At 41.7% G+C, this 24,831-nt stretch overlaps 1 protein-coding gene across 4 annotated transcripts in view; it reads left to right on the top strand.

Annotated features, from left to right (window-relative positions):
- Positions 1 to 11,926: 11,926 nt before the first annotated feature.
- The window catches only part of TEAD1 (TEA domain transcription factor 1), a 203,569-nt gene continuing 190,664 nt past the window's right edge, over positions 11,927 to 24,831 (top strand). For 2 of the 4 annotated variants that reach the window (XM_017881575.1, XM_017881574.1), the window contains exon 1: positions 11,967 to 12,026. The gene's annotated coding sequence lies outside the window, so the exon portion shown is untranslated. Of the gene's footprint in view, positions 12,027 to 17,969; positions 17,989 to 24,831 lie in introns of those variants that run through there. The other 2 variants (XM_017881572.1, XM_017881579.1) reach the window with 2 other exon arrangements.

Genomic DNA, 24,831 nt, shown 5'->3' with positions numbered 1-24,831 from the left:
TGTGCCATATAATGATGTTTTGGTCAATGATACATCATATATACAATAGTGGTCAGTTTATAATGGGGGTGAAAAATTCCTATTGTCTAGTGACATCTAATGATCCTGACTCTGTGTAGGCCTAGGCTAATGTGTTTGCGTGTGTCTTTGTGTGTGTGTGGGTTCCCCCCCGCCGCCCCCTCTAGGAACAGGGTCTTGCTCTGTTGACCAGGCTGGAATGTGATCATGTGATAATAGCTTATTGCAGCCTTGAACTCGTAGGTTCAAGTGATGCTCCTGCTTCAACCTCCCAACTAGCTGGGACTGCTGGCATGCACCACCATACCTAATTTTTAAGTTTTTTGTGGAGATGGGATCTTGCAATGTTGCCCAGGCTGGCCTTGAACTGCTGGACTCAAGAGATCCTTTTGCCTAGGCTTCCCGAGTAGCTGGGATTACATTGTGAGCCACTGTGCCCAGCTATGTCTTTGTTTTTGAAAAGTAAAAAATAAGGAAAGAAAAAAATTTTAAATAGAAAGCTTATAGAAAAGACATAAAATATTTTGTATAGCTGCACGGTATGTTTGTGTTTTAAGCTAAGTATTATTACAAATGAGTCAAAAGTTAAAATTAAAAGTTTGTAAAGTTGCAGTGAGCTAAGATTATTTTATTGAAAAAAGAAAAAAATTAAAAATAAGTTTAGTGTGGCATAAGAATACAGTGTTTATGAAGTCTACAGTAGTGTGCAATATCCTAGGCCTTCACATTCACTCACCACTCACTCATTGACTTGCCCAGAGCAGCTTCCAGTTCTGCAAGCTTCATTTATGAGAAGTGCCCTATGCCAGTGTACCATTTTAATCTTTTATACCATATTTTTACTGTACCTTTTCTATGTGTAGCTATGTTTAGATATACAAATACTTACCCATTGAGTTACAATTGCCTACAGTATTCAGTATAGTAACATGCTGTACAGATCTGTATCCTAGAAACAATAGGCTATAACTATACCAAATAGCCTAGATGTGTAGTAGGATCTACCACGTAGGTTTGTGTAACTGTACTCTGTGATGTTGATGTACGACGACGAAATTGACTGACAACACATTTTGTTAAGTAACATAAACAACTGTGCATTCACAACCACTTATATACAGAAACACACCAACATACCACCATATATATTTTTAAAGAATTTGAAAGATCTAAGATTATATTAAAGGTAGTTTAGTCTACTTTTGTGTTGATCAAGTGTTACTGTGCTGTAATTAATTTAGTAAAGGAAATTAAAATGGGGATGTGAGGAAAATGTGAGTATGCCTAATTGACAAGAATCTGGGGCAGTCCAGAAAAGCATTATGGTCAGGCAGAAGTTGAAACCTTTGAGATGTCTGGCCCGGGACTTTAAAAATGTTTTTCCAGGTTAGAAAGAAGGATGAAAAGGATCTTCTGCTTTTCAATAGCTAGCCAGTGGATTCTCTCTTCCTCTCTCCTTTCTTACAGTTCCTTTTTGGTTCATTCACTCTGAGTCTCATCTGAATAAGTGTTAGGGGAAGGGCTTCCTGGAGGATTCGAGAAGGGAAAGGAATAAGTGGAAAAAAAAAAATTCTTATCCCACTGCTGTGGTTCTTTGTCATCCCTGGTTCCTGTCCTTGGCAGAATCACACAGCTACAAAGTGGTGGAATGTGCATTCCAACCAGACCTCTGTGTCATGCTCACTACCAAACTCCCAACTTTTTGGGCTGATCTCTGCCTGCCCTCCTTGTCTCCTTTCCTGCTTCGAGTTTTTTTTGAGTGCTTACTGTGTGCTATGTACTGTTCTGGATTCCGGGGTTATAGCTGTGACCAAGACAGACGTATGCTTGACATATGTTAACCATGAGTCATGCATCCCCTGGTCCCACCACCACTCTGCTCCCCATGATTTCTGTACATATCTCTTTCTATCACAACAGTTACTGGGTTGCATTAGAGTTATCCTTGGTGTATCTGCTTCTCTCACTGGACCGTGAAATCTTTTGAGGGAGGAGTTAGTTACTTTTCTTCATCTCCCCATTACAGAGCCCTGCTTGAAGTTGGCTGCATGCTTGTTTAAGGCTAATTGAGCGAATGCTTGCATGCCTTTTATGACACAACTCAATTGTGAGCAGTCCAGGTACGTACCACTTCTGTGTCTCAGTTGGTCCTACTGAACTAGTATATAATAGGCCATGTTTTATCCTCCAGCTAGACATCTAGAGAAGTAAATAAGCCTTCAAGTGCTTCATTAATATGTGTGAATTGTGAAGAAAAACTTTCATTAAAACGTTAATATGATTGTGATAATTGTTTACTCTGGCAAGTAGTTTGCCTCTTGGATTCCTCTCTGTGAATCTGCCCATGATGTCCTGAAATTCCAAATGTGCCCTTTTCTCTTCCTCTCATTTACTATTTCTGTTCAAAACTGGAATGTGTGGACATGTGTACAGCCTTTTAAGACCAAAGACTTCACGTTTTCTAACTTTTGTTTTGTTTTGTTTTGTCATTGCCCTACCTGGAACAAACTTCAGGAAAGATAGGTTTGCACAGTAGTGGTATATCTTAAGACAAAAATGAATTCAGTTTTTTAAAGAAAAAATAGGGATTTAAAATGTTATTTGCATTTAAGCTTTTATATATTTTGCTGAATTCAAAAAGTTATTGTAAGGTGGGAAAGAAACAGTCACTTCTCCTCCTTTGAAGATGCAATTTGTTAGTGATTGTCCTTAAACCTAAAAAATGTACGTCTATAAATATTTATGGTATTCTAAGTTTCAGATGCAGGCATAATCCTCAATGCTTGTGAATGATGCTTGAATATATTAATTAAATTTAGGATTTATATGGAACTTGATGGTCTTATGGAGTGCAGTAGGCTCCAGCTGGAACCTAAGCTTTTGATTCTTACCCATTCACAAATAAATATAGGTAAAGCAGAAATTAAAAAAGCAGAGAATGTTTCTTTGAAATGGCCAAATGAATCTTCTCTTTTTTACTTTAAAATTTACCTTCCTTTTGAAGTCCTTTTTTGTTTTTTTTTTGAGACGGAGTCTCGCATCGGAGTTGCGCTAGGTCTGGAGTGCAGTAGACAGCGATCCTCGGGGCTCACTGCAAGCTCCACGCTCCCGGGTTCACGCCATTCTCCTGGCCTCAGCCTCAAGTAGCCTGGGAGCTACCAGGTGCCCACCCACCACGCCGGCAATTTTTGTATTTTCGGTAGACCTGGGTTTCACACTGTGTTAGCCAGGATGGTCTTGATCTCCTGACCGTGCGTGATCCACCCGCCTCGGCCTCCCAAAGTGCTGGGATTACAGGCGTGAGCCACCATGCCCGGCAAAGTGCCTTTTAAAATAGTTGGACAGAATTGTAATTACCGTCTTTTATTATTTTGTTAGAAATAGTCTGCTTCTTTAGAAACAAAAATGGTGTTAGAACATCTGTATCTATATGTATGTATTAAATATAGTCAATAATACTTTATGGGACTTGAAGAAAAATTTAACTCTTGGGCAGTCCAGCTGTAAGCCAGAAATCTACTTGTTCTGTTGGACAGGTGAATGGAGTAGAAATAGAATATTACACTTTGAGAGCTATCTAAAAAAGTCATGTTTCAGCTCTCTTGTTTTCAGATGAGGAGACGGAGGCCTAGGTAGGGGGAAAGAAAGGAATTGCTCAAAGTTATATTATTGTTGTATCTTATCTTAACTAGCAGAAGTTAAACTCCTCAGAGTCAGACTGTGTGTTTATACATCCCTATCTTTGCAGTTCACATAAGTCCTTAATAAGGATGGTTTGACTAAAATCAGTGAAAGACTAAGCTAAGAAAAAAAAAAAAAGTAATCATCTGAATTTAAAAATGCACTCTGAGTCTTAGCTCCTCTATCTCAGGTCCTCAGATATCCTTTACCTGTGATATTTCTTGGTGAATTAATAAGACTCAAGACCTTAGATTTGTGCGAGGACTTTGCTTACTGATGGAGAATTCCCAGACAGCTCACAAGCAAGTGTGTGTCCTCTACTTACAACCATCCCTTGTCATTTCAGCATTACCTGTTTGGAGCTGTTCTGCATTGGGTTTGCCCTAAAGCTAAATTTAAGTCATGTTGGCAGTCATTTGTACTTTTCAGTTGCAGCTCTATACTCTGGCAGCTTACAGCTTGTAGTGCTCAAGTCTGGATGTGCCTAGCTTATGTGTGCCTTTTAGTGTCACTCTTACCATTTGCTTGGTAATTGGAGGGAAAAAAAGAGGAAACATTTTGCTCAGTAGCAAATCAAAAATTCTTTTCTCTTATGTGAAACATAAACCAAGAGTAAAGGTGGAGGTGTATATAGAGAAGCATTGTAAGGATGATGTATTAGTCCATCTTCACGCTGCTGATAAAGGCATACCCGAGACTGGGTAACTTATAAAGAAAAAGAGACTTAATGAACTCAAAGTTCCACGTGGTTGGGGAAGCCTCACAATCGTATCAGAAGACGAAGGGCATGTCTTAAATGGCGGCAGACAAGAGAGAATGAGAGCTAAGTGAAAAGGAAAGCCCCTTATATAAAACCATCAGATCTCATGAGACATTCACTACCACAAGAACAGTATGGAGGGGAACTGCCCCCATGATTCACTTATCCCCTCTGGGTCCCTCCCACAACATGTGGGAATTATGGGAGCTACAATTCAAGATGAGATTTGGGTGGGGACACAGCCAAACCATATCAGATGGTTAAGTAATTTATATGGCAGAAATACATAGAATAAGAAATCCTAGGCATGTACCAGCTGCCTTAAAGCATGGAAAATGGAGTAGGGGAAGAAGAGCAATTACCACCCCGTACCTTCTGAGCTGACCCCTAAGTACTGATAAAAATGTAGCGTCAATAAAGATTTAGCAGCCTTGAAGAATGTTTTCTAATTTTAGCCCAAAGAATAGGTGTCTGACAAATTGATCAAATTGCAATTTAAACTTATGTTCCTGTAAAGAGGAAAATACTCCTTTGATATCTAGAGAATTTGAAGAGGTGACATGTCTCAGCCCCTGGACCATGCCTGACACCTGAATCTTAGCCCCAGGATATCAGAAGATAGGCACAGAGCTTTAACTCTGTAGATGTGTTGATTCTGCAAATCACCTTGCCCACAAATAGATCTCTCTTTTTCTAATAGAGGAGGTGGCGAGAATCTTCCTGGGACTCATCTGTAGTTGGATGCTTTTCATTTCAGTTTCAGATGAAAAAAATCTGAAGTTTTTGTATTTACTTGCCTTACTAACCACTCCTTAAGACAGCCTGGCATGTGAGCTCTGAAAATCAGAGCAGTATTCCAGCCCCTCCCTTTTCATCAATTAATAAATTAATTCTATATTCGTTAAAGGTGATGTGTGCCAAGCCAGGTCCTAAAGGCACACCCCAGTAAGACAAGGTTGCTGCCTTCATGGAGTTTGACATTGGGGAGATAGACTTGTTGATGGGCAGCAGAGGTGCTCTGATACAAGGGCATGGTGCTGTGGAAACAGGCACAGGGCCACTCAGCCTGACTTAGGTATCCAGGAAGGCTCCATGGAGGAAGTGATAGCTCTGTTGAGGTGAGGAGATGCTTGGAAAGATACAAGGGGTGACTCTGTGTATGTGTGAAGCATCTATTGGAATATGAGTGCTCCAGCACTGAGAGTTACATTTAGATTACACTGTGAGTATAATCTGACTTGGTCTGATTGCTTTCCTTTGAGGTCTCATTCTATCTGTCTTTCTGTCTGTCTGTCTGTCAATCAGTCATCTGTCTCTGTCTGTCATCTATCTATAATCTATCTTTTTAATTGTGATAAAGTACACATAAAAGTTACCATCTTCATTTTTAAGTGTACAGTTTAGTGGTGTTAAGTACCTTGACATTGTTTTGCTATCTTCACCACCGTGCATGCACAGAACTCTTCTTATCTGCAAAACTGAAAATGTCTATTAAGCAATAACTCTCCATTCCTTCCTCCTCCTCCTAGCCCTTGTCAGCCACCATTCTACTTTCTGTCTCTGTGAATTTGGCTACTCTAGGTACCTCATATGACTGGAATCCTACTGTATTTGTCCTTTTGTGACTGGCTTATTTCACTTAGCATAATCTCCACAAGGTTTATTCTTGTCATGGGTGTCAGAATTGCCTTCCTTTTCAAGGCTGAATAATATTCAAGGTGCCATTTTATTAAAACCTCAAGCATATGTGAAATATTCACTGATCAACACATTAATGATCTCTCTATTCCCTTTACTGATAAGTCATTCATGCATTTGTCCCTCTCTCCCTCTGTTATTGATTACATGTTGGGTGCCAGACATCGGGCTAGTTGCTGCAAATACAAAGAACACCTGTATCTACTCCCCACCCCAAATATTGGTCCATCAGGGAGAGAAGCCCAATGAATTATTAAACAGTATTAGTGAAAGTGTAGTTGTATGTATGTAGTACTCTGGGACTTAACAGGTAACACAAACAGAAGCTGCATGGGAAAACCAAATAAGGCTTTACCAAAGAGGTAGCAATTGAATCGGCCTCTGAAGTATTTGTGGGAGCTTTGTAGGTGGTGAGGAAAGGCATTTCAGACAAGAGGAACAGCATAACAGTGGCTTGGGAGTCTCGTCTGTACACATAGGCAATCTTATGTGGTAGTTATCAATTAAACTCTGGAGTCAGACTGTCTAGATTTAAATCCTGGCTCTTCCATTTCTCTGAGTGATGAGGCAATTTGTTTTCTTTTTGTGCCTTAGTTTCCTCATCTCTAAAATAGGAATAACAGTTATACTTTTCTCATAGTATTGTTATGGATATTAAATGAGTCAAGACATACAAAGTGCTTAGAACAGGGTCAGGTACAGAATATATACTCTATAAGTAGTAGCTACTGTGATTGATTATTGCTTGTGTAATGTTTGAGGGAATATCAAGTCATTTGGTCTACCTAAAATAGGATATAATGTGTGTATGTGCAAATTGTCACTAGACATAAAGTTGGTGTATTAGTCTGTTTTCACAGTGCTGTGAAGACATACCTGAACCTGGGTAATTTATAAAGTAGAGAGGTTTAATTGTCTCAGAGTTCTGCATGGTTTGGGAGGCCTCAGGAAACTTATAATCATGGCGGAAGACAAAACAGATATGTCTTAACATGGCGGCAGGAGAGAGAAGTGAGTGCTGAGCAAAGGGGGAAGCCCCTTATAAAACCATCGGATCTTGTGAGAGCTCATTCACTATCATGAGAACATCATGAGGGTAACTGCACCCCGCCCCATGATTCAGTTAGCTCCCACCGGGTCCCTCCCACGACACATGGGGATCATGGGAACTACAATTCAAGATGAGATTTGGATGGGGACACAGCCAAACCATATCAGTTGGAGATTGCCTCGGCAGATCCTGATGATAAAGGATTCAAGTATCCCCATATCTGTGACTTCTAAGCTTTCTTCTTGTATTAAAGTGCTTGAATATCTGAACTTGTGTCTGATGTTTACTTAAAATTTTTTTTATTATACTTGTTATGTTCTAGAATACATGTGCACAACGTGCAGGTTTGTTACATATGTATATATGTGCCGTGTTGGTGGGCTGCACCCATTGACTTGTCATTTACATTAGATATATCTCCTAATGCTATCCCTCCCCTCTCCCCCGACCCCATGACAGGCCCTGGTGTGTGATGTTCCCCTTCCTGTGTCCAAGTGATCTCATTATTCAATTCCCACCTATGAGTGAGAACATGCGGTGTTTGGTTTTTTGTTCTTGAGATAGTTTGCTGAGAATGATAGTTTCCAGCTTCATCCGTGTCCCTACAAAGGACGTGAACCCATTCTTTTTTATGGCTGCATAGTATTCCATGGTGTATATGTGCCACATTTTCTTAATCCAGTCTATTAAATTTTCTTTTAAAATATTGGAATCCTTTCTTAAAATTGCAAAAAACAAAGGAACATTGAAAAAAGTATAAGACAAAAAACTGCAATATCACTGTCCTAACTTAGTAACTATTTCCTTTTTATTTTCACTTTGTGTAGCTATATGCATAAAACTAGTTATAGTCATTATATAATTTTGCTTTGCTTTTAAAATTAATATTCTATGATAAATTTTCCCTTATGTTTTAGTTCATTTTAATTATTCTTATAAATGAATGCTCAACTTTCATTTGCATTCATGTACCTTTTTTTAAGTCATTCTCTTTTTCATCATTTTGTAGTTTTGTAATCTACATGTTTGTGCTCAAAATTTTTGTCTTCTAATGTATTTTCTCTTTTTGATAAATTTCTAGTCAAAGGATTTAAGCCTTTTGAGACTCCCAATAAAGGTACCTAATTGAATCTTCACATGTACACCACCAGCAGCATATTTTCTATGTCATATTCACTAGAGATGTGATTATAGTCTTTAAATTCTTGCTGATTAAGAGGTTTAAAATAACCCCTTGAGTTTGCTTGAATTTGCCATTTTTCTCCCTCCTAGTGATCGTGCATATTTTCCCATATGCTTATTCTCCTCTGTAATTGTCTATTCATCTCCCCTTTCTGGTTGTGTTCTTGATATTTTCCAGTATAAATCTGTATTGTTTATTTACCTTATTGGTTCTGTGTTGGAGAAAAATGCAGGTGCAGGATATTAAAGAGGAGGTCAAAAAGTCTTTTTTTCCCCTGCCTTGCAGTAACAAGGCTCTTATCCTTGCAGTTGTGGTTGTGGGAAAACAGAAAGAAGCACAAGCTTTTGCCGCATGCCAGTGCTCCTGGGATCACTGTGGCCAGAGTCTGGGCTCTCCAACAGCCTTGTTTTTCAGCTGCCTTGCTTTTCAGCAGGATAATCATGTGGCTGGCTGTTATCTCAGCTCTAACTGTGTGTACACTTTGTTTAGAGGGCCTGGCCTGCTCTTCACATCCCACAAGCACCTGATACAGAGCCAGCACACAGTAGGCAATTTGTTTTCACCCACCATGGATCCGAGGTTGGAATGCACCATTTTTGATATCTTCATCTGCCTCCTGTCCCCTTTACAGCATCTCTGTTTTAAGAGGTCTTGAAGCTATTCTTGGATTACCTCTAGTGATGGGAGGTTTACTCTCTCACAAATATATTTAGACCTTGAGCTCAAGGTGAGATGAACCTGGGTTTGAATTTCAGCTTGACTACTGACTAGTGGCACGATTCTGGACAAATAATATTTCTAAACTTCATTTTATTTATCTGAATAACAGAGATAATAATATTACATTTCTACCTCTTATAATTGTGATGAGGATTAAGTGAAATAACAAAAGTTAAATTCTGGACTCTAAAGAAGTCAAACTCATAAAAGTAGAGAGTAGAATGGTAGTTACCAGAGGTTTAGGGGTGAGAGGGTGGGTAGGGAAAGGGGAGCTTGATCAAAGTGAGAAAAGTTTATCTTAGGAGGAATAAATTCTGGTGCATAACATGATGACTGTAGTTAATAATAATTGTGATATATTTCAAAATAGCAAAAATAAATGTTCTTATCACAAAGAAATGATACCTGTTGGAGGTGATAGATTTGTTAATTCATCAGATTGGATCATTCCACAATGTATACATGTATGGAAATATCACATTGTACCCCATAAACATATACAACTATTATTTGTCAATCAAAAATAAAACTTTAAAAAAGGAAAGTCTTGACCCCTATTCCTCACATAGTGTCAAATAAATTTAGTTGTGAATATAAATTTTATTCACTGTTACAAGGTGTATTTCCTTAAACTTTTACCGTCTATTAGAATCTCGGTGATTTGGCAAAGAAGCCATAGCTCAGCCTCCAGCTCTTATAGTGGCCTGGAATTTGGAGTATATTCTTCTGTAATGGAGATGTGGGAGGGTATTGTCTTTGAGCTGATTCCAGAGTGGGCCGTGGTCCAGTGGTGGGACTGGGCAGTGCTGTAATATGTCCAGGCTAGCACCTTCTCGGTTTTCAAAGTCCGATTACAGAGACCTCTTGTTTGTCCTTCTCTTTCTTGGCTGGTGTTCTTGCCTTGGCATCCTCAATAGAAAATAGATAAAAACGTTTAGAAGAAATGAAATTCTGATCCACATATTAGTTATCTGTTTCCCTCCACAGGAAAGGGTTTACTATTTAGCAAAAAGAGGTAAAAGTAGAGATCATACTTCTAAATTCATAGCAATATATGTCGAGCTCATTGACAGCACTCAATAAATGCTGTTTTTATTAGTATTACAGGTAAGCCAATACGACAGTGACCTGGGCATTGGGTAGGCAGGCCTAACTCTTCTCTTGTCTCCAGACTTTAGCACTTCAGTATTTTTGCTGAGAATCTGATTAATGATCTGAAGGTCTCCTGTGATTTAAGCAGATAGCTTTTAACCTTGGGGAACCAATATAATTAGTATTAGCACTAGGTTCATGAATCTTAAGATTATGGAGTTCATCTTTGTCCAACCCATCTCACTATGCGTTATAGAGAATAACTTAGCAGAAACAGCCCCCTGCTAGGCATCTTGGTAATTGCTTCCTAATAACTGTTAATTTTTAGTTTTATGACTAAAATATTAGGGAGTCTGGTGAATTTAAGAAATAGTGTTGAAGTGATGGTAATTAAGATTTTAAAAGTTGCCTGTATGACAAATGAAATAGATTTAAGGTGGGGGGAAAAGGTTACCCATGAACAGGGGTGGTATTGAAAATATTTAACAACCAGTCTGGAAGGGTATTGACACAGTAGAAACTACTGAAGGCCTCTAGATTTACCAGACACCTATCCTTGTTGAATAGTGAGGAGACCTTGGGGCACTACGAGGGGGACAGAGCATTCAGGGAAGCTTGGGGCACTGACTCTTTACACACTGTTATGAAAGTATTTCAGTATTTTAAACAACCAGTATAACTGTGCCAGTCGAGTACTAGAGGTGGTGTGGGAGAGTGTCTGAAACTGGCAGGTGTTCAAAGGTGTTGATAGATTCTTCACTTGTCATCTTTAATTCATTGCTGAGAAAACTTTAGTTGCGTTAGGCCAGATTATCCCCAAAGGTGCTTGGGCAGTGTCACATTAGGATTTAGGGCTGTCTGTTTAGACAGCACTGGGACATGTCCTTTTATTCAGAAAACACTGTGTATATAGTGTGAGAGGCACACAGCCCCTGTCTTCATGAGGTCCCCAGTCCATTGGTGGTCTTGAAATTGTTCTGCTCTTTGACTATAGGCTAGGAATCTGTCCTTGAGAAATGATTACAAGGATGTTTGCCACAACAGTGAAAAGTGGGGCAAAATCCAAGCATGGGAAAAGAGCTAAATCATAGCATGTCCACCACCCAGAATATTATGTACCTCTAAAAATCACAGATACGAAGACGTTTTCAGGGCTCAGGAACTAATTCTGACTGTGAAATGTTAGGTGGGCAATAAAAACCTAAAGCTATGAGGAATAATCAGTGTAAGAAAGGACACCAAAATGCCTGGTTAGCACTGAGTATTATTTGGTGGTGGAATATGGGTAAAGTTAATTTTCTTTATGGATATGTTCCAGTTTTTTTGGTCATCTGTGGGTATTTTATAACTAGAGGTGTTCCAGAAATATTTTTAAAAACCCAATTAAAACTTTAAAAATTATTGTATGATTAGTGAGTGGGTGAACATGTTGGATTTAAACTTGGAGAAGCACATTTGGAGGTTGTATTTATCTCATGTAAAGAAAACTGCTGACTCGGTGGGATAAAAATGAGAGGCCTAGATCAGCCTCCTCATGTTGAGGCACCCAGCTCCCCTAGGCTTCCAGACTGCACGGGTTCTGAGAGGCCCTAATGGGCTTGTTGAAAGGCTCTACTTGGCTTCTTATTAATGTCCCTCCCTTAGCAGTGCTCTGCTCTGCTGGCTAACCTTGTCAGAAGGTTACCCACGGCTCTCCAGGGCTCGGCTAATTTTAAACCTGGTCAGGGAGTGTGGTGGCATTGCTCTGCAGAGACACGAACAGCTCCCTGGGAGACACTGCTGGGGAAAGATGAGTCGAATCTACGGTTTTTTCTCATCCTCATGTAAGTGACCAGGCACGCTGAACAAGCAGAGAGAGCTGGGATAATAATGAGAGCTTTTATGGTAAAAACCAGGATTATTAAAGATCTTTTAGCAGTGTCATTGCTGGTTGATAATTGCACGGTGTGATGTGCCCTGCATGAACTGTGTTAATTCTGACCACACTAGGAGTAGCAAGGTGAATGAGATCCTCTCTTCTGGGAACTAGACTTTGGCTGCTTTTAAAGACAGAATGAAACTACAGTGAATTTCACTACTTATTTGGTATTCTTTTAACTTTTCAGGACTCAGACTCCATTGGTGATAGGTTCTTCTGTGAAGTTTTTGATCGATTTGATTGGGAGAGGGCTATTTCTGAAAAGCTAAAAAAAATTTAAAAACACAGAATCACTGCCTGTTTGCATGTCAGCTGCTGGTCTGGCTGCCTCTAAAATTGTGATTTTAAGTTTTTTTTTTTTTTGACTGTTTGCAATAGAGTCTTCTTCAGAATACAACTGTGTCTTATAATACGTGCAGCCCTGATATTGTAAAATGAAACATAAATCAATATCTGCAAAATAATGTGACAATTGAGAACCTTTTCCCCATCAAAATTAATTGTTTTTTCAAAAAACTTAGCCCGTATTTTTCTGCTTAGAATTTTTTTGTCCGTCTACCTTTCACCACCTTCAGGTTGGAAAGCTAAATGTGCCTATTAGAGTTGGCTCTGTCTTCTCCTGCCAAGGCATTCATAGCTTCTTTTGCACGTACGGGATTACAATGGGAAACCCATTCCACCCAGTGGATAGCCTCTTCTTGAGGCTTACCTGCCTGACTTAAAGAAGTGCATCTTTTCTTGTAGCTGGGCCTATATCCACCCACTCATAAAACAGTTGCTAGGAGCAAATTAAAGAGACATTGTGTGTGGAGTAAACCAAGATGAAAGAACAATGGATGGAGAATCAATACCCTCCTAACTCCCAACAGTGATTGAAGTTAACTTTATTTGAAATATCCAGGCTGGGCCAGACCACATCAAGCTAGCAGCATTCTTGCACGAGAGTAGCACGGGAGTGAACTTTGATTTCATTTTAGGGAAGAAGAAAAAATAATGAATAAATGCTTTTTAATAGCCTTTTCCCTCCCCTTGAAGTCCTGCCTCTTCTACAATAAACCTAATTAGCTTCGACATGTTTGGATTTAGTTTTGAGAAAATTAAAGCTGAGTAATATTAGGAATTTGTTGAGTGGGAATACTTGTTTAAACCTTCGTTGACCCAAATCTGACTTTTATAAATGGTATTAAATAAGCAAACTAAAGAAAACTTCATCCCCGTCTTGTCCTAAAATAATATGTTTAAAAGCACATTCAGAGTTAAGTACAATATAAATATGTTACCCTGATTAGATACTAAATGAGTTACTGAAGAGGCTGTAGTGGCGATATTGAGTGTAGTTATGAATTTAATGTTCATTTCTTAAAAACCAAGTCCTCTTTGACGCATGTTCAAAGGTCTTCCTGTTTTTTCTTCTCCTGAGCTTCTCTTTCTCACCTCTGGGACACTTCCCTCCTACACTTGGCCCGCATGCGTGGTTTAGGCAGGCCCACTGTTATTTTTGTGGTAACCTGACACTTTGGGCCCAGGGCAGCCCCCTGGCCCCTGTGGGAGGTGAGCTGGCTGAGAGCCAGGCTGCATTCTCCAGGATGAGCTGCTGCTGAAGCAGGCTGGGCTGAGGGCTGTGGGCAGGCTGCAGCAGGGGCCGGGATGCCACAGACCAGGGGGCTGGGGGGTCACCAGTGAAGACCTCAGCCCTGCCTGAGGTTAAAAAGCAAGATGGAGTTGGTTGTTGAGGCTACAAACCAGGTAGTCAGGGTATTTGGAAACCTGAGGAAGGTTTTGAGGTCAGTGAATCTCTTTTATCTCACTTTGTGGTTCTAGTCTAAGGTATGCCTGAGGCCGTCCTTGTAATTCCTTAGACAAGGATGAATTTCTTAAGAATCATCAAAATTGTATTAACATTTTAGGTTAAAATAAAGCAAATGGTTATTTGTTGAGCTGGGCTAGGGGGCTGGAGTGCGGTACAGAATTGAATGGGAAATAGTGCCTGCCTTTGAAAATTTGCAGTATAGCAGGGAAGAAGGTGGATATATAAGCAGTAATTATGAATTATTATTTTTTAATTTGAAAAATTTTTAAAAATTTTTTGAGACAGTGTCTCGCTATGTCATCCAGGCTGGAGTGCAGTGGCACAATCTTGGCTCATTGCAACTCCACCTTATTACAGGCGTGAGCCACCATGCCTGGCCTATTAGTATATATTAGTATATATAACTACTCTGCCGTATGGATTCTCCAGATGTCCAAGGTGATCCCTGTCCGGGCATCTTGGAGTGCGTGTGTAGCTAGAATGTTGGGGTCCTGGATGGGTGGCTGGAGGAGCAGGCTGAGAACAGGTATGAAAGGCCAGGGGTCTCATAATGCAGTTGAGTCCTGAGTGAGTGGGAATCTGCTGAATGACTTCAAGTGAATGTATGGTAAAAGTCCTATTTGCATTTTAGGAAAACCTTTCTGACTGCAGGATAGCATAGGAGAGACTTGCTAAAAATATGTCTCCTGGGATTCTGATTCAGTATTTCTGTCATAAAGCTGGGAATCTCTATGTTTAAGAAGCCACCTATATCATCCTGTATAACCAGGCTTGGGGACCAGGTTGTTGGCAGTGGTGAGAGTGTGGAGAGGTGGGGGACAGCTCAGCTCTGGCAGAGTGCTGAGGCAGAAATGGTGCGGTCCTTTCCTTGAGACAGGAGCAAAGTTAGTGGGGTAGAGAGGAGCAGAGGGGATCGGGGGAGGCTGGGGAACTGGGGGTCAAGTGGATGTTCTTGGTGATCATCTAGATCAGGAGGGGAGGAGGGGAACCTAGGATAGTGGCCCTTCCTTTGGGTGCTGCTCCAGCCAGTTTACCTGAGAAACATCATCTCTGAGAGGAGGCTGTGGGATTGGGTTTTTTCTCTCAGGACTTGGGAGTCCTTTTGGATTTTCATGGGGACTTTTACAGATAGATCCTTAATCAGCAATGTGACGTTGAAGGTGTCAGGGCCCAGGGTGCCAGAACTGTGTGTGTGTGTGTATGTGTATGTGTGTGTGTGTGTGTGTGAGGATTTGCACTGGTTTGCTTTGCCTGTGGGGGACTTTTGGCCTCTGAAGTCACATCCCCTACATAGAGTCACCATTAGGCAGTTGGACTGAGAGGGAATCTGCACCTGGAAGTCTCCCCGAGAAGGAAGGCTTTAGTGGCCATTTGTAGGTGTAATCGGAAATGGATTACATTTTAATTAAATCTAAGGGGCTGAGAGCTCATCTTGTTCCTCTGCCAGGGTTAACAGAATCTGTAGAAGGATGTAGTCTTGGAAGGAAATATAATACTCTCCCTCCCCCACCGGACACCCTGCCCACCTTTTTCCCTAAAGAAACTGTGCATGTGTGCTGGGGAGCCTTAGAAAATGTGGATTGAATGAAGATGTGGCCTTTGCATATTTTACTGAATTCAGCGGACTCATTTGTTGGGGTTTGTCAGAGGGGAGTGGGAGGAGACTGCTGGCTGGAGAGGGCTCACAGCACCCTGGGCCATGGGGAAGTGAAGGCAGGAGAAGGCAGGCCTGATGTCAGATGTGAGGGCATCAGACTTTCTGTCTGCACCTCTCTTGGGCTGGGCGTCTTGCCCCCACTGAATACCCTTGCAGTGCTTGTGGACGGCTCAGAGCTGGTGTTGTGCCCACAGCAGGTGCTCCAGTAATATTTGTTCATTTGAATGAGTGGTTTGTCTGAGAGGGGAACAGTAGTTACTCACTTATCCTGCCTCAGCCAGTCTTCAACTAAAGTGCCAAGATTCTTTCTCTTGCTGAACTTGAACTGGATGTAAAACAAGGACCAGGTTTACATTTTGAGGATTGGGATGGGGTGCAGGTGGGGCTTTAATTGGCCCCTGTATTTGCATCTCTTAATGTGAGACCTGTTTTGCAGCTGCGCCATCACTGTGTCATCATGAAATGGCAGATTGTATTTCTCGTTTGAAGGGTGGGGACTTGCTTGTGTTGGTTGATCATTGGGGACCCAGTTGACATTTGTGAGCCAGCAGTGTTGCGTATTTTGGGTTAAATTCATGCATTAGCTCGTGTCGGCATTAATTGGTGTTTGCACATTGGCCAAATGCAGACGTGTGTCTCTGTGTAAGCGTAGCAGCCTGGTTCCCATGCTGGGCTTGAGTGTGACCCTGCTGTCAGCTCACAGCCTGTCTTTAGGGACGAGGGGAGTATGTTGAGTGCTTGAAGACAAAGTCTGATGAACATTCATTAGAAGGGCTGAGTGATCAGGTACTGAGCAGAGTTAATCCCATGGCTCTGGGTTGTTTAAACAAACACACCTTTATAAACTTGGAACACTTAAGGGAGACGTCACATTGTAATATTTCAGTTTATCTAGAGAACTGTTCTGGCCCTGGACCATACTGAAAATACTTTTGATTTAAAAATGCTGATTCCAGATATATAATATTCTCTGTTCTTCACCCTTTATCTTCCCAAGTAGACAGATATACACACACACGTACATCTTCAGGAGTTGCTCACACGCTCCTGGTGGTTCTGGTGTTTTCCTGCTTTTTGTATGAAACAGTCCACCTTCTGTCATGGCCTGTGAGGCCCCCTGTGATTGGCTCAGCTTACATTTTCAACCTCTGCTCTAGCCTTTCTACTTTCTCACTTGGCTCTCTCTTCCCCACATTTCCTCCACTAATACTTGGCCTATGAGTCCGGTTCAGCCTTTCAGACCAGCCTAAATGCCACCCCCCGAGAAATTCATTGATCCGAGAGACAGAATAAACTCCTCCAACAGCAGTCTGTTGATTCCTCCATTGCATCAGGTGACATATTTATTCACCTGTTCATTCATGTGTTCACCCATTGACTCACTATTTCCGGCAACCATTCAGTCTTCTTTTTTGGGAAGCAGTTGCCATGTGCTAGGCATTCTGCTGAATGCCAAACATAGAAAAATGACTAGGCTGGGTGAGGTGGTTCACGCCTGTAGTCCCAGCACTTTGGGAAGCTGAGGCAGGAGAATCGCTTGAGGCCCGGAGTTTGAAATGAGCCTGGGCAACATAGTGAGGCCCCGTCTTTACAAAAATCCAAAATAATTAGCTGGGCATGGTAGCATGTGCCTGTAATCTCAGCTACTTGCGAGGCTGAGGCAGGAGGATGGCTTGAGCCCTGGAGGCTGAGGCTGCAGTGAGCTGTGATTATGCCACTGTATGTATTCCAACCTGACTTCAAAAAAAAGAAAAAAGAAAAATGACAAAAGGCACAGGCCTAACCCTTAAAGATCTCACAAACTCTCTAAGGTGAGAGACACATCATTCCTATACGGTGAGTGAGTTCAGTTCATTTGTACTGGCTGGCAGAGGTGCTACCTGTAGGAACACAGAGGAGTGGGCAAAGGTCAGGTCAGGCTTCCCAGTGGAGGGGCTTGAAGTCTTGCAGGTATATGTACTTATTTGTCTCCCTGCCGGAGAGGGTGCTTGTTGAGGACAGGGAATGTGGTATCTTTATCTCCATATCCAGTGCTTGGCACATATGGGTGAAGAGACAGAGGTGGGAGGGGCTTTCAGTAAATGCTTTACCACATTAAATTGAAACAGATAATTAGAAAACAGAAACTTTCCTTTTCATGTTTATGAAAACATGTTTTCCATCATGTTTCAGAATCATTTTAAGGCAGCATGCAAGACTGTAAAATAGCATAAATAGAAGGTGAGAGAAAGAAGGGAGAAAAAGAAGAGGATAGAGGTGAAGACTGAAAGTGGACTTAGGAATGAAATCAAACTTGCTGACCAAAACCACCTCTGAGCGCTCTCCGAGGGGCCTGCCAGTGTGGCTCAGTGCACTTTGGCGGCTCGTGAGTAAAGGAAAGGCCAATGGCTTGACCACGAGGTAAAAAACACATTGCGTTTTGTTTGCCGTAGAACTTTCCTTTGGGATCTTTGTAAAGATCAGTCTGTGTGATGTGATGAGCAGCATCTTCCACATGCTTGCAGTCAATCTAGAGACAAATCCCATAGGCTGTTTATTCTAATAACCCTTCATATGCTGATGGCAGCACTTCAAAGCATAATTCAATAAAAGCAAATGTTTTCAGGGCTCCTGGAATAATCTTTCTCTAAGGTAACTGTAGAATCAGAAAGGCACTGAAACAGGGCAGTTTGGTTTTTTCATTTCTTTATTTTACTTTTTAAAATAATTTTTAACGGAAGTCTAACTTACAGAAAAGGGCACACACATCATCAGTATTGAGTCCCTTGTGTTTTTCCATTTGAACGTATTGGCATCCAGAGCCATTGATCTGCGATCTGCACTGACATGACGAGAACCTCCTAAGCCTCCCCATGCTGCCTTCCAGTCAGTACTCCCAACCCTAAAGGGTGGTTACTACCCTGACTTCTAATAACATAGATGAATTTTGTTAGTGTTTGAATTTGGTATGAATGGAAGGAGACAGTGTAGTATGTATTTCTTTGTATCTATTTTTTTTTTTCTCAATATTGCATTGGTACAATTCACCCATGTTGTTACTTGTAGTTGTCATTTATTTATATTCTTATTGCTGTCCCATAGAACTTTCTGTGGCTGTGAAATGATTTTTGGCAGTGCTGTATGACACAGTAGCCATTAGCCACTTGTGAATATTGAGCTCGTGAGATACGGGTAGTGTGACTGGACAACTGAATTTTTAATCTTATTAATTTACATTTAAATTCACAAATGTGTCCAGTGCCTACTGCGTTGGACAGTGCAGCTGTATACCGTTATATTTTATGAATATGCTACAGTTTTTTGTTTTTTTTTTAAGACAAGGTGTGTCTCTCCCAGGCCAGAGTGCAGTGGTGTGATCACAGCTCACTGCAGCTTGACTGCCTGGGCTCAGGTGATCCTCCTACTTCAGCCTCTGGGGTAGCTGGGACTACAGGCGTGTGCCACCAACACCCAGCTAATTTTTTGTATTTTTATTGTAGAGATGGGGTCTCACTATGTTGCCCAGGCTGCTCTTAACTCCTGTGCTCAAGCAACCCGCCCGCCTCGGCCTCCCAAAATGCTGGGATTACAGATGTGTTCCACAGCGCCCAGCCTGATTATGCTATAGTTTATATGTCCTATTGTTAATAAAAATGTGGCTGTTTCTGACTGTTACAAACAACGAAAATATAAACATTCCTATACCTGTCTTTTGGTGAACATAAGCATGCATTTCTTTAGCATCTGTACCTGGGATTTGGCATTGCTGAGTCAGAAGGTATGCATATAATCAGTTTTGGTATGTAGATATTACCAAAGAATTTTCCAGAATGATTGTACCAATTTACGCTCTCACCAGTTCTTTGAGAGTTCCATTTACTCCATATCCTTGAAAACCCTTAGTATTAGTCTCTTTATTTTAGCTCTTCTAGTGGCTGGATAGACGTATTACATTGCTTTATGTTTGTGGGCCATTTGTTTAGGTTTCATAACATTAGCTTTTTCCTTTTTTTTCTATTGGGTTGTCTGATTTCTTATTGTTTGGAGTTCCTGTAGGATGAAGGATATGAGTCTCTGTTGAATAAATGTGTTGCAAGTATCTACTTTGTGGCCTGCTTTGATTTTCTTAATGGTTCTTTCAAGAAAGCGAGTTCTGAGTTGTGATGTGGTCCAGTTTATCATGTTTTTCCCTCCTGATTAGTGCTTTTGTGTTCCTTTAAAGTGATCCTCGACTGCTTTATGGCCGTGTAGGTAATCTGCTAAGTTTTCTTCTGAATTCTTTATTGGTTTTTTACTTTCAGATCTAAAGTCTATTTCAGATGGATTGTAAACTATTGTGTGTGGTGGTGTCAATTTTAATTTTTTTTGTATAGATATCAATCAACCTTGCTCATTTATTGGGAAAAAAATTTCTTTACTCAGGGTGATGCATTGTCACTTTTGTTACAAATCAAGTGAATGTATGTGTATGAGTTTGTTTCTAGACTCTGTATTCTGAGCCCTTGGGCTATTTTCTTTATCTTTGTGCCAGTACTATACTATTAATGACTAAGCTTTGCATTGAGGTTTCCTATTGGGCAGTTTAAGTCGTTCAACTTTGGTTTTGTTCTTCAGGATTGCACAAGAGCTGCGTTTATTCAAACAGGTTCGTTTTGTTTGTTGTTTTATGTTGTCTCACTTTTATCCAGCATCCAAATGTTATTTGACACTGTCCTAGGTTGTAGAGGTCACACAGGCTCTGCCTCTGCCCCAGAGGAGTTTTATGATCATGTTTTGGGACTTAGAAATATCCATGTATGATTTGGGTACGCTATGAGGATCTGTATGCTCAAATCCATTAGAAATGGGTAAAGGCAGATAGACCAGATCTGACATCCACACAAGAGAAAGTGACAGCCTGATTTCTGATAGTCTAGAGGATAGGAAGGAAAACAATGTGATGAATTGTGGTTTTGGTTCCTTAGGTTGACAGGAAAGAGTTTTTTCCTTTTGGGCATGTTAGAGCCTAGATTTTGGATCCTGATGTGAGTGCTGATGAGATCCACTTGGATCCATTAGATCTTGAGAGCACTGAATGTCAGGGGCTGTGGTTGAAGGACCAGAGCAGGGCTTGGCCTTCTCAGTTCAGCTCTTTAAAATGCCATCTTGATTCAGGTTTTCCTTGTTGATTGGCTTATGACTCAATCAGGAGTGAAGTGTGGATTTCCCTATTGCTTCTCTTCCCAACCCCCAGAATGCCTGTTTCAATAATTTAGGATAGATGGGGCATGGCCAGAATGAGAGAAGCATCCAAAGTCATAGAAGCTGGTGGAGAATGCCCTGGACTATTTTTGTATGCAAAATAGGGAGGGCCATTTCTGATGCGGCACAATTAGAATTCTGAATCAGCCACGGGGGTCACATCTGGGCCGGTTGCTGCTGGGACTTGGAGTGAGGCCAGTGCCAACGTACCATTTAAGTTGGCTGTCAACAGACTGTGTAACATTGGGTGAGTCTTGCGTGGCCTTTAGTAAGCAGGGATGACTCCCCAGGCATTTACCCACAGACTTGCCTCTTAGGGAGCCATTTCTAATGGCATAGGACCCATTTCTAGGCATTCCATCAGTCATGCAGCTGAGGGGACTTCTTGAAATGGTGTATATACTTACATTTTATCTTGTATGTTGATGTCTTTTTACTTCTGCTTTTGATTTTTACTTTATGCTCATTGTCATTTAAAATACTGAGCTATAATAATCGGATGGTGAATCTTACCAACTGAGAAAGTGATGTGATCCATAGGTTAGTGGCTAAGGAGTATTGTTTTCCTTATTTTTAGTAAGCTTTATGGTAGGTTAGTCTACCCCAAGTGTATGTTCACTCTACAGGCGTACTGGAATTGGGGAGTTAGTCTTAAGGTTTTTTTTGACTGTTACTCCTGGGAAAAGGCTTACGAGTTTTCCTTTTGAAATACCGACAGCTCCTTACTGCTAACAGTTGGGACGTTTGCTCTCTTAAAACAGGAAAGAAGCTTCTGTTTCTGGGTTTGAAATGTGTTTCTCGAGGTTAAGTTGTCCAGTTCCCAGGGTGGGAGCGACTTGGGCTCCGAGACTTGGGCTCTGAGTCATGTTCTCTGGCTCACGCTCACTTTGCGCATGCACTGTCTTCGTATCAGGTCTTTGCTTTGGAATGGTCAGATAGGATAGACTGCCTGAAACTGGGGCTGTGGCCTTGTCCTTTTGAAGGAGTCTGCTGATGAAGAACAACAATGATCAGCTTGACTGGTGGTAGTGACGGGAGAAAGGAAGGGGCAGGATTTCTGTTCTCAGTGGCTAACAGATTCATTAAGGGGATGGGGTGGGCGATTACCCTAAAGGCTGGTAATGCAGAGTGGTCCCATCAGAGCTGCATGGCATGAAATCAATCAGAGCTTTTCTTGAGCTGTCACCTGGGCAAGTACTTAGGGCTGATGGAGCGGAGAATTAATCAGGGATTCTCAGGAGGGTAATGCTAAGTCCTCTAATGGGATGCTCAGCATTGGGGCTTGGTGAAGAGATATTGGCTTGTTGATGGGATTCTGTTGACACGGAAGTGATTTTTGAAAACGAGAAGGAGTAATTATCCACTCCTCCCTGCTGAAATTAGAGGGAACCTGTTGGCAGTTGGCACCAAGGCTCACTGGCTGCTACTGTCGTCGTGGCAGATGTTGCCTCAGTTCTCAGCATCAGCATTCCCATTCCCTGATAATTCTGCCCTGTCTCTGACAATGACATACTTTCTGTGCTTCTGTCTCTTTTGTGGTTGCCTACAAAATCCAGGCTGCTGATCTTCACCTATATTTTCCTCAGGCCACTTGTTAGCAAGGTTGGCTGGTGTCTTAAATGGTAGGAAAATAATAACACAACCCACTTTACATATGCAAAAGTAATTAACCATTATTAGTGTCTGACATTCCTCTCAGCTGCCCAGAGCGGTGAGTCAGGATCATCACTATTCATTAGGAATTAATTAGACTGTCCTTGATGATGTCACTCATGGACAGAGCTAAGAATTCAGCACTGCCTACATCCTGCTTTCTAGTGAGGGTACAGTGTGTCTGATATTCCCACAGAATGTGCATTCTGTCTGGAAAATTACTCCTAGATTCAATCTCTGTGAAGCATAGGACTTTGGACAATTTATTTAGGTCTCTGAACCTCACAAGGTGGGGATAATACTGAAGGGGGAAGTGCAGCAATTAAATAAGATCCTCCAGGCAGAAACTGCTGGCGTTGTGCCTGACACCTAGTTCTGGGAGAAGGCTGAACTTGGATTTGAGGTACCAGTTCACTTTGGAGGTAAAGCACCATTTTCCCCCCCAGTCTTTTTGTTGGAGGGCAGCTTTTCTCCTATGAGAGAAATTTGGACTTTGACTAAGATTACAGTGACCTTGGGACCATCAAATATTTGGTTGAGTTGTCCACTATAAATATTCCAACCATGTGATTCTCTTTCTAGAAACCCTGAAGTGGTCCTCACTTGTACTGACTTCTCTCTCCTCCTGGGCTGTGAGAAATCTTTTCTCTTAGTGCTGGTCCCGTTGCCACTGTCTGTGTGCTGCCCTTTGCTCTCCTGCTCACTCAGATTTGCTTTACCATTTGTCACCTTTTCGAATTTCTTCCTTGGCCACCTCCTTGGCTTCTGGTTTTTACACCCTGGCCACTCTGCCTCCCTTATCTCTTTCCCTGTAGCTGTCACCTTTTGGTAATTTTCTTCTCCAGTCATCAAAAGGGAAAGAGAAATGGAGAAGGCAAAATTATATATTATCTCAAAAATTACCATTCTCCTCAAAATGAGATTTGCTCATGATAAAAGATTACCTCTTAAAGGACCCAAATCTTACTTGTCCCTCTAACACAGAAGTACTATTAGTTGCCAATAATTGTGATTAAGAAATTGGATCAGCCAGCCAACTCTTTGTTGTTTACACTGTGCCTGGCTTAAAGTCTGTCTCCTTGTGTCCTCCTCATTTGGCGATTTCCTCTGGGTCTCTTACTACTCATTGGAACCTTGGCCAGAGTCAGGAATGTGAAAGTAGCTGAAACACTTCCTTTTCTTGTGGAAACTTTGGGTGATACACTCAGTCATGTTGTTATCAAAGAATATTTGTGTCGTCTGGTTGTTGCCTTGCCTTTTCTTTTCCTTTCTTTTTTCTTTCCTTTCCTTTCCTTCCCTCTCCCTCTCCCTCTCCCTCTCCTCCCCTCTTCTCTCCTCTTTTCTTTCTTTTCTTTTTTTGATACAGAGTCTTGCTCTGTCTGTCACTCAGGCTAGAGGGCAGTGGCCTGATCTCGGTTCACTGCTATCTCTGCCTCCCGAGTTCAAGCGATTCTCCTGTCTCAGCCTCCCAAGTAACTGGGATTACAGGCGCCTGCCACCATGCCTGACTAATTTTTGTATTTGTAGTAGAGACGGAATTTCACTATGTTGGCCAGGCTGGTCTTGAACTCCTGACCTCAGGTGATCTGCCCACCTCGGCCTCCCGAAGTGCTAGGGATTACAGGTGTGAACTGCCACGCCCGGAGGTTCATTCTTTCTTTCACTGACTATTTATATGTCAGGTATGGTACTAGCGCTAGGGACACTGTAAATGTTATATAGTCTCGGCCCTCAGGGAGGGACACTGGGGTGCAAGTGGGAGGAGCAATGACAAACCGACTCACTAAGTTTTTTTTTTTGTGATGAAGTCTCGCTTTGTGCCCAGGCTGGAGTGCAGTGGTGCAATCTCAGCTTACTGCAAGCTCCAACTCCTGGGTTCATGCCATTCTCCTACCTCGGCCTCCCGAGTAGCTGGGACTACAGGCGCCTGCCACCATGCCTGGCTAATTTTGTTTTTGTATTTTTAGTAGAGATGGGTTTCATTGTGTTAGCCAGGATGGTCTTGATCTCCTGACCTTGTGGTCTGCCCGCCTTGGCCTCCCAAAATGCTGGGATTATAGGCGTGAGCCACCGCACCCAGCTGTTTTTTAAATAGAGACAAGGTTTCACCATGTTGACCAGGCTGGTTGCAAACTCCTGACCTCAAGTGATCCACCCGCCTCAGCCTCCCAAAGTGCTGGGATTACAGGCCCCAACTCACCAAGTTCTGTTATAGGTAAAGTCTGTGGGATCACATGGTGATGAATGAATAAGTTGGTTTCCTCCAGGGTTAATGGTGGAAACTGAGGCATACTGGAGCTACAGGTGCTGTGTGGTCCTGGGTTACTCAGGGGGACAGAGCCCTAACTTCATCCCAGCTCTTTCTGTGGC

This window comes from Rhinopithecus bieti, unplaced genomic scaffold (genome assembly GCF_001698545.2).
Source record: "Rhinopithecus bieti isolate Rb0 unplaced genomic scaffold, ASM169854v2 scaffold_11944, whole genome shotgun sequence".
Taxonomy (NCBI): Eukaryota; Metazoa; Chordata; class Mammalia; order Primates; family Cercopithecidae; genus Rhinopithecus; species Rhinopithecus bieti.
This window is presented reverse-complemented; position numbering and strand designations above follow the sequence as displayed.